At 38.0% G+C, this 14,870-nt stretch overlaps 1 protein-coding gene across 1 annotated transcript in view; it reads left to right on the top strand.

Moving 5' to 3' along the window:
• The window catches only part of LOC109919904 (limbic system associated membrane protein), a 724,553-nt gene that overhangs the window by 331,586 nt on the left and 378,097 nt on the right, over nt 1-14,870 (top strand). The window lies entirely within an intron of this gene.

The raw sequence follows: 14,870 nt of genomic DNA, 5'->3' as shown, positions 1-14,870 counted from the left end.
TTAAAATGCCCATTGTTGCTCACCAGGAGAGTGAACTTGATTATTATCTACCACAAGGACATTTGGCCAAATCCAGTGGGGTCCTTCTTTGCAGTGGCGTATCAGATCTTCTTGATGGTGTCCAGAGCTGCTGGGCTTAAATTAGAGCAATTGAACTAAATAAATATCAATAGATAAAACAAGCTCCAAAGAAAAAGCCTGACATCTGCCTTTCATCTAAAATGTACCCACTGAAGAGGAGTCATCTAGGAGTCACTCTCTCAATGAACAGAAAATCGATTAGCAGCTCCATGTTACTTTAGTGGTGAGTATTCCAACCTGTTGAGTGGCAAGGTGGCTCAGTGGTTAGCACTGCTACCTTACAGTGCCAGGGAGCCTGGGTTTGATTCCAGCCTTGCGTGACTGTCTGTGCTGGGCTTGCACATTTTCCCTGTGCCTGTCTGGGTTTCCTTCGGGTGCTCCGGCTTCCTCCCACAGTCCAAAGATGTGTGGATTAGATAGATTTCAGTAATGGTAAATATAGGCTTCCAGGGATAAGGTTGGAATTGAATGGGATGTCCTTCAGAGGATCGGTACAGACTTGATGGGCAAATGGCCTCTATCTGCACAGTAGGGATTTTATGATAAAACCAAGTCATCCATCCCAATGAGTGGGAGGAAAGGAACCCCACCTCGAATAAGAACAAATTTTATCTCCCATCAATCATCATCAACAATGATAATCATTCCTCAGTCTCACAACCACATATATGCACACTTTCACTTCCATTTTGAGCCAACACTTAGCCTTTTCGTAGTTCCCAATGTGCGCATGAAACTTAGCCTCCGATTACAATTGGCCTATGTGTGTCCAGCATTTGAAAAGTTACTGTACAGGAAGTATATCACCACCCACTCACACCTCTTGAAACAGAACTTCTTGATCCCTCATCTAGAGACAAATTGGCAAACCTGAGCTAAAATCTTATTGTTAGCAGTTGGCCTCCTGTCCTCTGGTTTCAGCTTCTGAGATGTATTTCTTCAAATCTGAAGGTTTCTGCTTTTTCAATCAGGCTTTCTTCTCTGACAATCTATTGATTCTTAATCTTGGAATACATTGATGTGGTCATAATAAGCTTCTTATTTTAACCTTATGTATCAACAGCAATAGTTCCTGCTTCAAATGTATGCAGGAATCATTCAAAAATATGGAGTAAAATGTGGCTCTAAAATAGGTCTTACCTGGTTTGGCTCTTAAACTGCCCTCAGGGCAATAGTCTAGCCAGTGATGGCCTCAACCATGAATTAAAAATGAATTAAAAAAAAACAAGAAAAAAAACAACAAAATTAAAAAAAATCAAAACAGAGTTTACTTTAGGTTTAAACTTAGGGTTTATTGCAGACTCGAGTGAGTCTGCTGATAGTTCTGCTACTATTTCAGAAGAAATGAAGGTTTCATACTTGTGAAGAATTCTGTTTTACTTCACACAATAACAGTATCAAAGAACAAAACAACCAATTTAACCAATGAGTCTTCTGTTCGGAAAAATATTTATTTTGGAATCCAAAAGCAACAACTCTTAAAAGATGCAAAAAAAAAATTAAATCTAGAGATGTAAAGTCTGCCATTTGACAATGGAAACATAATTAATTTATTAAAATAATTAATTTAGCAAAATTTTAAGAGTCCAACGTCAAACAGCAGCTATTTATTTCTCCTGGTGAGGCTTATTGGGCCTGCTCTCCACAAATCCCACCGCCATCTTTCCTTAGACAGTGGGCATCAAGATGACCAATTATCTAGTAGTCCCACACAAGTTTGCACTGATGGGCAAACTGCTGGGAACTGTAGAGCTGAGACCCAGAATTGATGTCACCCTGTAATCATTTTTAAAGGGCAAAAGGTCCCACACGTTAACACTATTTCTCTCTCCAAAGATACTGTCAGACTTGCAAAAAATTCAACATCTTTTGTTTTTACTTCTGATCTTTGGCATCTGCAATATTTTATTTTTGCTTCATGGCAAGACTCTGGAACAATGCTAAGCTAAGGAGAACTACAAAAACTCAACAAAAACGGCAAAAACTGTGGATGCTGTAATTCAGAAACAAAAACAGAAATTGCTAGAAAAGCTCAGCAGGCTTGGTAGCATCTGTGAAGAGAAATCCAGTTCTGAGGAAGATTCACTGGACCCGAAACATTAACTCTGATTTCTTTTCACAGATACTGCCAGACCTGCTGAGCTTTTCCAGCAATGCACAGGTTACCTGTGATCAGGATAATGAATAGAGAAATCTAGAATAGGTCTGAGTGCTAAATATTAAAAGATAATTCAGAAAAATCCCAACATGAGGAATGTTTTGTGCAGGTAGTTGAGTATCCTGCTAGAAGGAACATATTAAAAAACATGACCAAGCAGTCAGAGAGAAAAATGAAGAGACCATGTATATTTGGATTGGGAGGTCTTTTTTTCATTCCTGAGCACAATGATAAGCGTGGCAAAGGCTAATTAATCATTTAATTATTCCTCACTAGATATTGTTTGCATTACAAAAAATAAATCTGCAAAAGGTAAATCTCATAATTGCAGGATAATTAAATGCTTGTACAATACAAGCAGCAAAAATCTTGAATAAATTTGATACATTGAAGATCAATCTACATCATTAGGAAAAGTGCCCATCTAACATCAGTAATGGTCTGGATTTATATTCATCATTCCGGTGACATAGTATTTGCTAATCCCTGTGCATCTTAAATCTTGAATAGCCAAACTGTATCCAGCACACTGGCATTATAGCATTAGAGCTCTGTTCATGCACTCCCATGTGATGGAAAACAATCAGTTTAACCATGAAGGAGGAACGAACCCATTCATGATATTAATACGAATTTGCTTCATCTGTTGGCGCTGTCTTTGAATCTTCTAAACCTTACTGCAGAGTGACTGTAAATCATATTTGAAATGGCGTGATAGAGATTCATAGAGAGAGTCATAGAGATGTACAGCACGGAACCAGACCCTTTGGTCCAACTCGTCCATGCCAACCAGATATCCTAAATTAGTGTAAGTGGTCTGAGGTAAAATGCAAGCCCATTTTTTGATTCACTGTCCTGATTCTGATTCACCACCTTCAGAATTTGTTTTCCAAAATGTTAAGAATGATTCATTGTGTGTTCTGAACTTGCCGCTGTAATTCTAGTTAAGGTCCAACTGTTTTCAAGTCTTACTGAGTTGTCTCATGTACAAAAATAGAAGATCAACCTGAAGGCTAACAACTGTCATGGCTAGGGTCCGAAACTATCTCAATTCTAATAGCTCAGTATGATATGAAGCACTAAGGAGAAACATTGAGATTTGTAGTATGTAATTCTTATTCATTTCTGGTTTAAGATATGGTTCATTCAAATATATGCCTGATTGTTATCTTTAATGATTAGAAGAGATTTCTGATAGAATAAGACTTCTCTGTTTCTATATATACCTTCCGATGTAGGTCATGCAAAATTATTCTGTTCATTATGATCTTTCTGAACTTTTACTCCTTCTCTCCCTTAGTCCCTTTTCTCCTTTAATTAACCGGGTAGATTTCCACTACAACATCTTTGGTTATAGTTGGAAAGCTCTTTACTTAAATAACACTGTTCTGAGATTTCGGAATGCTTTGATAATCCTGGATTTAGTATGGAAGCAATTTTTAGGTTAGATGGATGGCGATATTTGGAGCTTTTGACCATCAACATTTCTGATGGTGCTAGCCCACGTTGCAGTCGAGTCAACCCATGATTAATGAGTGCAGTCAGAAAATCTTCATTTTTCTAAAACAGATAGCCCCCTTTCACTTTTGCTATTCCATTGGAGATACTTCATGAACATACGAGATGTGCAAACCCACAGTTATCTGTGAGGTGCTGTGGAGCAGTCGTTAAAAAGTTATGTACCATATGTGGGGGCAATTTTGTCAGGAATACCATGTGTTGCAAAGATTTCTCTTGAAGTACAAATTACTATCTCAATGGTCACAATATATCCACCAGAAGAAATCAATAATGACAATGAGAAAGGATTTTCCATTTTAAAAAAATGATAGATACACCCCCAGATTCTGGAAGGGAATTGCTTTGCTCATCTATTTGCACAAGAATAGTGGAGTGATGATCAGCCATGGGTCACTCACAACTTAGTCTTTAAACAGTTTGCCAGTGAACTATTAGACACTGTTCATTCTGGTACACCAAATGAACTAAAATTAGCATTCACTGTGTCATCATTGGTTGCACTCATTTGTGTCGCTAAGTCATCGAGCAATGGGAAATTTGGAGAGTTAGGCACCCATTATGGCTTCATACTTGTGACAAGCCTCAAGTAATATTTCAAAGATGTAGCATTTCTTATTTCCAGAAGAATCTTTCTGAATGCTTGAATTGGTGTTAAGGCAAATATTAATTCTATGAGATTCTGTGAAAGAGTTCTTCTTTGCAAAAGTCACATGCACACCTCTTGCTAATGCATCTTCTGACAAACTGGTAAATAGATTCTTGGTGTTGCTTTGTGCATGACATGAGTTAGAGTATGCTAATGCTGAAAATGATTCTCACTTTGAATCTGTCTTCAAAACTTTTCTGGATTTTTTATGGATCTTTTTGATCATACGTGGAAAGATCAGATATAATTCTGCAAAGCCCTCCTGACCAGTGGTGAGCAAGATTCTCAGAGGTCTCTTCTCAGGATCATCTATTGCTTGATTTGCAAAATATATCTTGAATAACTATAGTTCAGCAAAAAACTGTATTCTTGATGCTGAGCCGTAATTAATTGTTTACCTTCTATTTCTTGTTGAAGGTGTTTTCTTTCTTAAACAAAATGTAGAATGCAGTACAATGTTTGTTTATTTACTTCTCTCTACTTTTTTTCCCAATTTCAGAACGTGCTTTCCTTTAATTTCCTTTCATGCTTCTTCCTTGGTCTTAGTCCCTTTAGGAATGTTGTTTTGAGATGTTTAGACTTGGAGGTCAAAAATTGTAGGCTTGCAGTTGCAGCTTTCTGTCATTAGATGGTATTTGTGCCAAGTAACAAAATTACAATGACATGGGGAATTTCTTCTTGGTTCACATTGATTTGGAGAGACTAAATTGCAAAATCAATCGACCTCTGGTCACAGGCAAGACTCGTTAGTGTAGAAAACTGTTTGTTTTATTTTCTTTCAGGAAGGTTTTGTAGCCATGTTCGGATGAGCATTAAACTTCCATTGTTTAAAAAGTCATTGAATTAATAATCCAAAGCCCTCGTCTAATGTTCTGAGGAGATGAATTTAAATTTCAGCATGGCCGATTCTAAAATTTAAATTCAATAAAAATATGACCTGATAATCATCATAAAAAATACCAGTTGGTTCACTCATGTCCTTTCAGGAAGGAAATCTGCTCACCTTACCTGGTCTGAGCTACATATGACTCTAGACCCACAGCTTGATGGTGAACTCAATAGGCAATATAGCTGGCCTAACCTTTGATGCACTAATGCCACAAACAAATATAGAAATAAACTTCTCTGTTAAATATTTCTTCTTCTAGCTTGGAAGAAATTAAATTTTAATCTGAATGAAATTAGAACTGGCCTCTGTACTCATCGAAACTGATAGTACAGAATGTTTGAATTCTTTGCTGTTCAAGGCTGTTGACCAGTTGCTCTTCAATTCTGTCAATTCAATTCTCTTAAACTCTTGCTCTTTTAGCCTCTATCGCCAAAATGTTCACAGTTTTGACTAGTCTCTCTCAGCATATCTTTGTTTATTTTTAGGTCACCATTTTGAGTAATTTTGCACAGACCTGAAAAGCTCGTGATATTGTATGAAGCACTGGTGTCCATCTCACACTTAACTTTCACTTGATGCTCTCCCTCTGCAGTCATTATTCTAACAGCTACAAACCATTTGCCACTTTTGGACCTAACAATGTCAACCTGGTATGTGATGTTGTGTTTTGTCTGAATTTTCAGCTGATATCACTCCATAAGTCACCTTTATAAACTTATTTTGCTTCTTTCTCATGGTTAGGGTGCTATTTTCCTTGTGCTAGACACGTTTTCTATTCTTTTGTGATATCCTATGCAATAACTTTCTACTGACTCTTCTGTAAATATTTCTTCCTTTCTTTCAATTCCTACAGTGTGGAATCGGGCCATTCAGCCCATTGAGTCGACACCAATCCTCAGAAGAGCATCCCACCCAATCCCTGTAACCTTGCATTTCTCATGGCTAATCCACATAGCCTGCACATCCCTGGACACTATGGGCAATTTAGCATGGCCAATCCACCTAACCTGCACCTATTTGGACTGTGGGAGGAAACTCCACGTAGAGAGGATGTGAAACTCCATGTAGACAGTCGCCCAAGGTCAGAATCAAACCTGGGTCCCCAAAGACAGTTAAGAGTGAAACACATTGCTGTGAGTATAAAGCCACATGTCGGCTACACCAGAAGGGGATGGCAAATTTCCTTCTCTAAAGACATTAGCTAACTGGATGGATTTTTACAGCAATCGTTAATTTGACTACATCTAGAGTACTATACTCCTTATTTAAAAAAGAATAAAATTACACTAGAGGCAGTTCAAAGAAAGTTCACTCAATTTATTCCTCAGTTGAAGCAGAATTGAGGAGTTTGTCATTTACACATTGAAATTTAACCAATGAGGCATGGCATTGTTGAAACATGTAAGATGTAGAGTGGACTTAGTTCAATAAGGTGGATGCCGAGAGAAGGTTTCCCCTTGTGGGTCAGTTGTGAACCAGTCAGTTTAAAAATTAGATTGTCATTTAAGATAAAAGAAAGTATTTACTTTTCTCTCAGTGTGTTGTTGACTTGTGGAATTATCCCAGAGAGCAGTGGAGGCTGGAACATTGAATGAACTCAAGGCTAAGTTAAATAGAGAACTTGTCAACAAAGAAATCGAAGATAATTGGGATGTAACTATGGCATGGCAGAATTTAGTATTCAGTTTGAGGGGGAAAAGCCTGGTTTGGGGAAACAACGGTGCTAGATGTTAATAAGGCTAATGACAAAGTAATGAGGGCAAAGCTAACTTGAGAGGACTGGGACGGGAGTTTAGCAAAGACAGTTGAGGAATATTGGAAGAAATCTGAGAAAATAGTTTATGGCTCTCAAAAGAGATACATCCCAGTGAGAAATAAAGGATCCAGCAAGGTGATAAGCCAGCTGTGATACCCAGTGAAATTAAGGATAGCATCAAATTGAAAGAAAAAGGATCATACAATATGGCAAATATTAGTGATAAGTTAGAGGAATAGGGAAAAAAAGATTAAAATCCATCAAAAGATAACCAAGAAAATGAGGAGGAGAAAATATTTCAGGGTAAACTTGCAAGTAATATCAAGACAGGCCTCACAAGCTTCTTTATATATGAGTAAATAGTGAGAGCAGCTAAAATGAACATAGTGCCTTAGAGAATGAGGCTGGCGAAATAACAATGGGTAATTAGGAAGTGGCAGAGGAGTTGAATCAACACTTTGCACGAGTCTTCAAAGTAGGAAACACTAATAGCATTTCAAAAATACTAAATAACCAAGTGGTAAAAGGAGGAGAGAAAATTAAAAGAAAACTAAGGAGCTTAATTTGGATAAGTCCTCTGACCCTAAATGGGAAGCCAAGTGGTGAGGATAATACAGAGCATTTGCAGAGGGCTATAGACAAGTTAAGTGAGTGGACAAAAACGTGGCATAAGAAACACTGCTGAAGGCTGCAGCACAGAGGAATTATGAGTCTTGCTAAAACTAAACACAACATGAGTTAGACCACACCCGAAAAACTGAGAATTGTTCTGCTCTTTTATCTAAGAAAGGATGTACTGGCAGTGGAGTCAGTCCAGAGAAGGTTCACTTGGTTGATCCTGGCTTTGGAGGGACTACCTAATGAGGAGACGTGGACTAGGGTTGGCCTATATGCTTTGGAGTTTAGAAGAATGAGAGGAGACCTTAATGAAGCATGCATAATTCTAGGGGGCTTGATGGGTAGATGTGGAAAGGTAGTTTCCCTTATGGGAGAATCTAGGGCCAGATGACATAATCTTAGAGTAATAGAAGAGCGATTTCAGAGATGAGGAGGAATTTCTTCTCTCAGATGGCAATGAATGTGTGGAATTCTTTACTTGAGAGGGCAATAACAACTGGGGTCATAAGTATATTCAAGGCTGACGTAGACAAATTTTTAATCTGTAAGGAAATCAAGGATTATGGGGAAAAGGCAGCAAAGTGGAGCTGAAGACTATCAGATCAGCTATGATCTCATTGATTAGCAGTGCATTCTCCATCGGTTGAATGGTCTAATTGTATTATGACAGTTTATGGTCTCCTAGATAGTCAGGATAGTAAAGTTGAGACCACAGTCTGATCAGCCATGAACCTATTGAATGGCAGAAAAGGAAGGAGGGGCCAAATGGCTTACTTATGCTCTAATTCTTGTGGCTGCATTATCCTGTATGGTGTTGAGATTCTGAGTCTTGCTGAGGCTACACTCATTGAAATAAGTGCAGGATATTGCATCACACTCATAAATTTTGCCTTGTAGATGGTGGACAGGATTTAGGGAGTGACAAGGTAGGTTCCTTGCTGCAAATGTTACAGCCTGTAATCCTCCTTTTCGAGCTACGTATTTAATCTATGGACCAGTTAAATTTCTGCTCACCCAGGATGTTGATGGTGCAGGACTAAGTTGAATGTCAAAGGGATGTGGTTAGATTCTGTCTTGTTGGTGATGGTCACTGCTTGGCACTTGTGTGGCATGAATGTTACTGGCTCCTTTGCAGCCTACGCCTGAATGTTGCGTGTCTTCATGTGGTTATGGATTGCATCAATATCTAAGGGGCTTTGAATGGTGTTGAACATTTCCACTTCTGACCAAATGACTTAAATAAGTTCATTGATGAAGTAACTGAAGCTGTTGGGCCCAAGACACAACTCAAGGGATTACTGCCACTGGTGTCCAGGGCTTCTCCCAACCACAGCCATCTTCCTTTGTTCTAAGTGTAACTCCAACTAGTGAACGATTTCCTCCAATTCCCATTGACTAATTCTTTATTGCTTGTTAGTATGATTATTTAATTCAATATATTGAACTATGGCTGGGAAGATTCTAAGGTTTTGCTCTTAATGTCATGATGCTTAAATGTGATCAAATTTAAGTTGCCACATTTACGATGAAAAATAGAAGTGTTGTTCTGGTGACGTTCTGGGGACACAGGTTTAAATTTTATTATGGCACCTAGTGGGACTTAAATTCAATTAATAAATCAGGAATTGAAAACTAATCTCAGTCATAATGGCCATGAAACAATCATTGAATGTGTAAAAATCCACCTGGTTCATTAATGTCCTTTAAGGAAGGAAATCTGCCAAGCTTACCTGGTCTGTCCCATATGTGGCTTCAGATCCAGAGCAATGTGGTTGACTCTTAACTACCCTCTTAGAAGAATGAACAAGCCATTTGATTCAGGGGCAATTAGGATGGGCAACAAATGTTGGCCTTTCCCACATCCTTTCAAAGAATTTTGAAAATTTATGATAAGAAGTAAATAGCCAAATGTCATGCTGCTAGAAATGGGTTCCTGTTATGATACGTTTTATATATCCTGTTAATAAATATATATCTTTGTGCATTAAGATAAGGGTTACAATCAACTTAGCTTTAGCTTCAACATTGCATCCTGAATTAAAGTTGGGAATCAGGAGTGGGCGGTAATAATTGTCATGCTCTACCTAATTTATGAAATGTCCAAAGGATCATTAAGCTGTATTCATGCCCTGCAGGAAGTGATGTACAGGTGGTTGCTTCCTCCTCGTGAGCTTTTAAGCACACTGCCCGCGTGAAATCTGCCACATTGTTATTTATACTGAACTCTAAAACTGTATTAACTAAAATCAGCAAATCATCACTGTTTCTCTAACATAATCAGTTGTGCAATTTTTCAAGATTTTGTGACAATTCTATCCAAATGCACAGAAGTAATTAGTTACTTCTGCTTTATATGGCACTTCTCAGGCAATCTTGTGCTGAGGGCTTATGTGCAAGGGAAACAGAGACTGATGCATACTTATGCATAAGAAAAATGTATCCTTCAAATCTGAAATTGAATTCAGCTCCCAAAATTAAAGGCACCCTTTTCAAAGTATATCATTTCAATGATATAAACACAGTACATTTTTAAAATGAATATACAAAATTTAGAAGATTTGAACTGAGCTTTGATTCTTACGCTTTCCACTTATTATGTTTCACATCCCTTCGTAGAAAGTTTATTCCCTTCCTCCAGGCAGAGAATGCGTGACTTGCTCTGACATACACAATGAGCTTGCTGCTTGAGGCAGCAAATTTGCAGATCTCTGCAGATACTGTGGTAATTTGTCTACATAACACCACATTTTGCTTCATTTTGAGAACATAAACATTGCTTTTCTGTTTACTTTTAACTCTTTATCAGCCTTTTTAAACATTCAAGCTGATTCCAATGTACATAGCTGTGAACATTTGAATCCTGCTAATTGAAACTTAGGAATCAAACTGAAATCAGAGCATTTGTCTGATTATCCCAATTAAAGCAAAGACAGCTTGTATATATTTAAATGGACATGAAATCAATTAAAGTCTAATACGGCCACCTGCCATTAAATGTGCAAATGGATCATATTCACATTTTTGGCTGTTGACAGAATCATATTCTTTTTATTCGTTGACATGTGGGGATTTCTGGTAAGGCCAGTGTTTATTGCTAATCGCTAATTACTCTTGACAAGGTGGCTGTCTTAAATCCTGCACTTCATCTTTTTAACTTGCCCCGTATCAACCACTTGATTCCTTGCGTCTACTTATAAGTTGAATGAAACATGCATTTCTGAGATGAATAATTGAGGCTGACTCTAAGTATGGGCATAACATTCTTTTGGGAGGTAAAGAGGGTTTCTAGTTTTACATTGACTATCAGCCTGAAGATGAATTTTGGCAGTAAAAGCAATGTGTTTGGCTTAATAAGTTACACACCATGATCCATGGTAATCACCTGTCACCATTCATGACTGGATATAGCAGGGTCACCATTCGTGACTGGATATAGCAGGATTGCTAAACTCTGATCTGATCCATTGTTTGTGGGATTGCATAGTGTCTGTAGCATGCTGCTGACGACAGATTTAAGTCACTGAACAACTTCAGCGCATGCTATGAGCGATTTATTATGCATTATGGATTACGTTAAAAATAGGAATGAAGTATTCTCTGAAAGCATGAACATTTTCCTTGGCTCCTTTGAACAACAAATTGGTCAGCATCCATTTTCTATTGTAATTTGCACAATGGAATGGCTGTACATTAAAACTACTGGAAATCACAATGGTTACATAGAAAGTAAAAGCTTTTATTGCATTGAATGCAATGCAATCATACAGACTGTGCAGAGCACTTCTTTTAAATTTCCACCTGATTTTCCATTACTTTCGATATATATTCCCATTACTTTAGATATATATTCCCATTACTTTAGATATATATTCCCATACGCTTAGAAGAAGTCCATTTACAATAAAAGTAGATTCAGAGACTTATCTGAGGCAATATGGCTTCAAATCCTCATATGTTACATTTTTGTTTCAGTGCTAGTAGATTCTAACAACACATTCAACATGATGGTTTATTTCTCTGCTAGAAATAAAAGTATAATGTTTTTACGAAGATCTGTAGCTTGGGTTGCATTTGGAGTTGTTGGTTGGTTTGCCGAGCTGACTGGTTTTCATGCAAACATTTCATCTCCCTTCTCTTTGCCATTGTCTTGTGCTGTGTAGCCTCCATTGAAGCGCTGTTATTCTGTCCCGCTCTGAATTTATATGGTCTGGTTTGTCATGGTGGGCAGTCTTGTTTTCGGTTTTGTGCCATAGTGGTATGTAGTGGGGTCTATTCCAATATGTCTGTTAATTGCATCGGTGATTGAAAACATGCTGCTACAGTTCAAAACCGGAAACAAGACTGCCCACCCGGACCATATAAATTCAGAGCGGGACAGGACAACAGTGCTTCAACGGAGGCTACACAGCACTGACAATGTCACCTAGAAGGGAGACAAAATGTTTGCATGAAAACCAATCAACTCGGTGAATCTACCAACAACTCCAAATAAAAACATAATTGAAAAAATAAGTTTTTAATTTTGATTCTGATCATTTTTGTGAGAAGACTTATCACACATGCCTGAAGCAAAGCAATAGTAACACAGCAAAATATTATTTTTCAGATACATAAATATGCAAATGAGTGAGTTTCTTCTGCAATTTGTGCTGTTGTTTGCAAACATTTGAAGGCATATGTGAGCAAATGTTGACAGAATAAAGCATGTATTTGGGTGGCAGGGATATCTGGAACTGTGATCACGTGATATTTGGGCCATAAGACATCTGACCATGTGATGCCTGTCCTGACAGCATCTGATTGTGTGACTTCCACAAATGCTATTGCATTTACATTCTGTAGTTTGCATTCTCTGCATTGATTTTTCAAGCCAGCAACTGTGGTGGGACAGCTCTAAACAACCAAGAGCTATTTTGTGAGCAGGTGTAAAGCGCAAAGGGACAGGGATACCTGTGGAAGGGGGAAAAGGATGAAACAGAGGGCAAGACAGAGGGAAACTAAGGCTGACTGAAAATGGAAAACCAAGACAGGGTGTAGGGGAGAACCAAAGGCATGGGAGAGGGGAAACTAGAGAGGAGGAAAAACAAGGGAAGGAGTGAAGCTAAGGGCTGGGGAGAAGAAAAACCTTGGGACTGTGGAATAGAGGAAACAAATGGTGAGGATGACGGGCAAATGAGAGTAGAAAAATTGAAGGAAGAGCAAAATCTAAAGATGAGAGAGTGATTCATAAATGGAGACCTGAGGTGAGGGAACTTTGAATTCACCAGTAACTTATGATGGATCATTGTATTTGCACTCATGGTGAATAGTCGTACTGGAAAATTGCAGATTCCCGCCATAATTAACAATAATATGATAACTTACTGACAGTCTATATACAATTGGTCAAGATTTAATGGATGTCTGCCTGTCATTTACAGAAAATTCTATCCTTAAATCATGGCTTGAAAGGATGAAAACTCTTTCTGGATTTGCTCGTAATTGGGAGTTAGGTTGTCATTTATTTCATGGCTTTGTTTAGTATAACATCGACAGTGCTTTGAACTTCCACAAGGTCAAAGTTTTGGGATTTGAAAACAGTAACTGACTACACAAAGATTGAGTACCAAAAGCTATTTCTGTATGTGAATTAATAACACTTCTCAGGGTGAAGAAATTGCTTGCTAATAGTTAAGATTCAGAATTTCAGATGTGTTGAGTAAAATGCTGGAGATGTAACACAAAGCAATCTGCTTTGACGAAACCTATAAAAGACTGAAGGACCATGGAAACCATTAGATAATTTAAGATCTTGAAATATTTGCTGGACAGTTTGATAAACTAATAATTGATAGCACACGAGGGACCTGAATTATGGAGTTTATAATTCAAGTACACTTTCAGACCAAAAAGGTTGTACCCAGTATTGGAATTTTTGTTCACACACAATGAATGGAATTTTATTCTCCATCCCCTCCAGAAGCCAGGTTAGAGGTGAAGAGGGGAATCATTTGAACAGATAGGCTGGAATTCTATTGGAACTCATGCACGAGAAGACCACGTAGTACACCTGTGGTAGGGAGGAGAGGGGTGGGGGTGATCTCATTCCCAGGTATTTTGAGTCTATTCATTGACAGTACTAACTTCTGAGGAAATTAGGTTGTGCCACCTGAAAATACTTACTTCAGATGCCAACCATAGGTGTGAACTTCACCTCAAATTTTAATTTTCATTCAGTGTTGTGTATTTAATTCAGATACCAACCGATCATAACAGAAAGCAGTTTCTTGGGGATCCTCTCCATTAGCTTATCATAATTTCAGCAGAAGAATTAGTGTAAAGCCCATGACTGAGTTGAGGCTTTACCCCGATTTCTAAAGCCCAAGTGCATTATAAACCACTTTGTCAGCCTATTCTGCCATGCTCAATGATTTGAGCACAAGAAACCCCATCTTACACCATATTTAAAATGAAGCTTGTATTGTCCTTTCTCATTCTTCCCACTAAAATATCTAGGTACACTTTTCTGCATGGAATTTCATCTGCCAGATATCCAACAGTTCTATCAATTCTACCTTCTTTTGAAGCCTATTACAATCTTCCTCAATGTTTGATGTTCGTTGAAACTTTGTGTCATCAGCACATTGTAAATTTGAGCCCTGTTTCACAAGTTGACATCATGAATGTCAGCTTTAAATCTAAATCTGGTCAGTTTTAAAATACAGACTTTTCCAAAAGTATCCATTCCAGATTTTTGATGCCATTTTTAATCATTCAGTATTGTGTCATGGACTTATATTGGATTGGTCCACATTTATTGAAAAGTACTGCAGTAGCTTCTCATTGTGTTCTGCAGGATGGCTGACCAGGAAACACTCATGTTGTTACTGCCTGCCATCAGACATGTTGGAAGGGTTTATAGGAGAAAAATTACCAAATTGGTCTTCCGAAGCCAATAAGACCTGATGTTGGTCTCAAAACCTGAGCTTTTGTCTTGGATGTAAGGGTGCTACCATGGTGCCACCTCTTATTGGTTCTAGTATCTTCATGTTTCTCCTTTATTGAAAAAAGTTTCCATTTGGTTTTCACTCTGTGCAATATAGCTCGCAGTTTCTCAAAAAAATTCTGTTTATAATGCAATAGTGGAGAATCTACATGAAACAAATAAAAGAGGAATGCAGAGACAACAAGGTGTAGAGCTGGATGAACACAGCAGGCCAAG

The sequence above is a fragment of the Rhincodon typus genome, chromosome 11, assembly GCF_021869965.1.
Source record: "Rhincodon typus isolate 14 chromosome 11, sRhiTyp1.1, whole genome shotgun sequence".
NCBI classification, from domain to species: Eukaryota; Metazoa; Chordata; class Chondrichthyes; order Orectolobiformes; family Rhincodontidae; genus Rhincodon; species Rhincodon typus.
The sequence above is the reverse complement of the archived record's forward strand: the minus strand, read 5'-3'. Positions and strand labels throughout refer to the sequence as shown.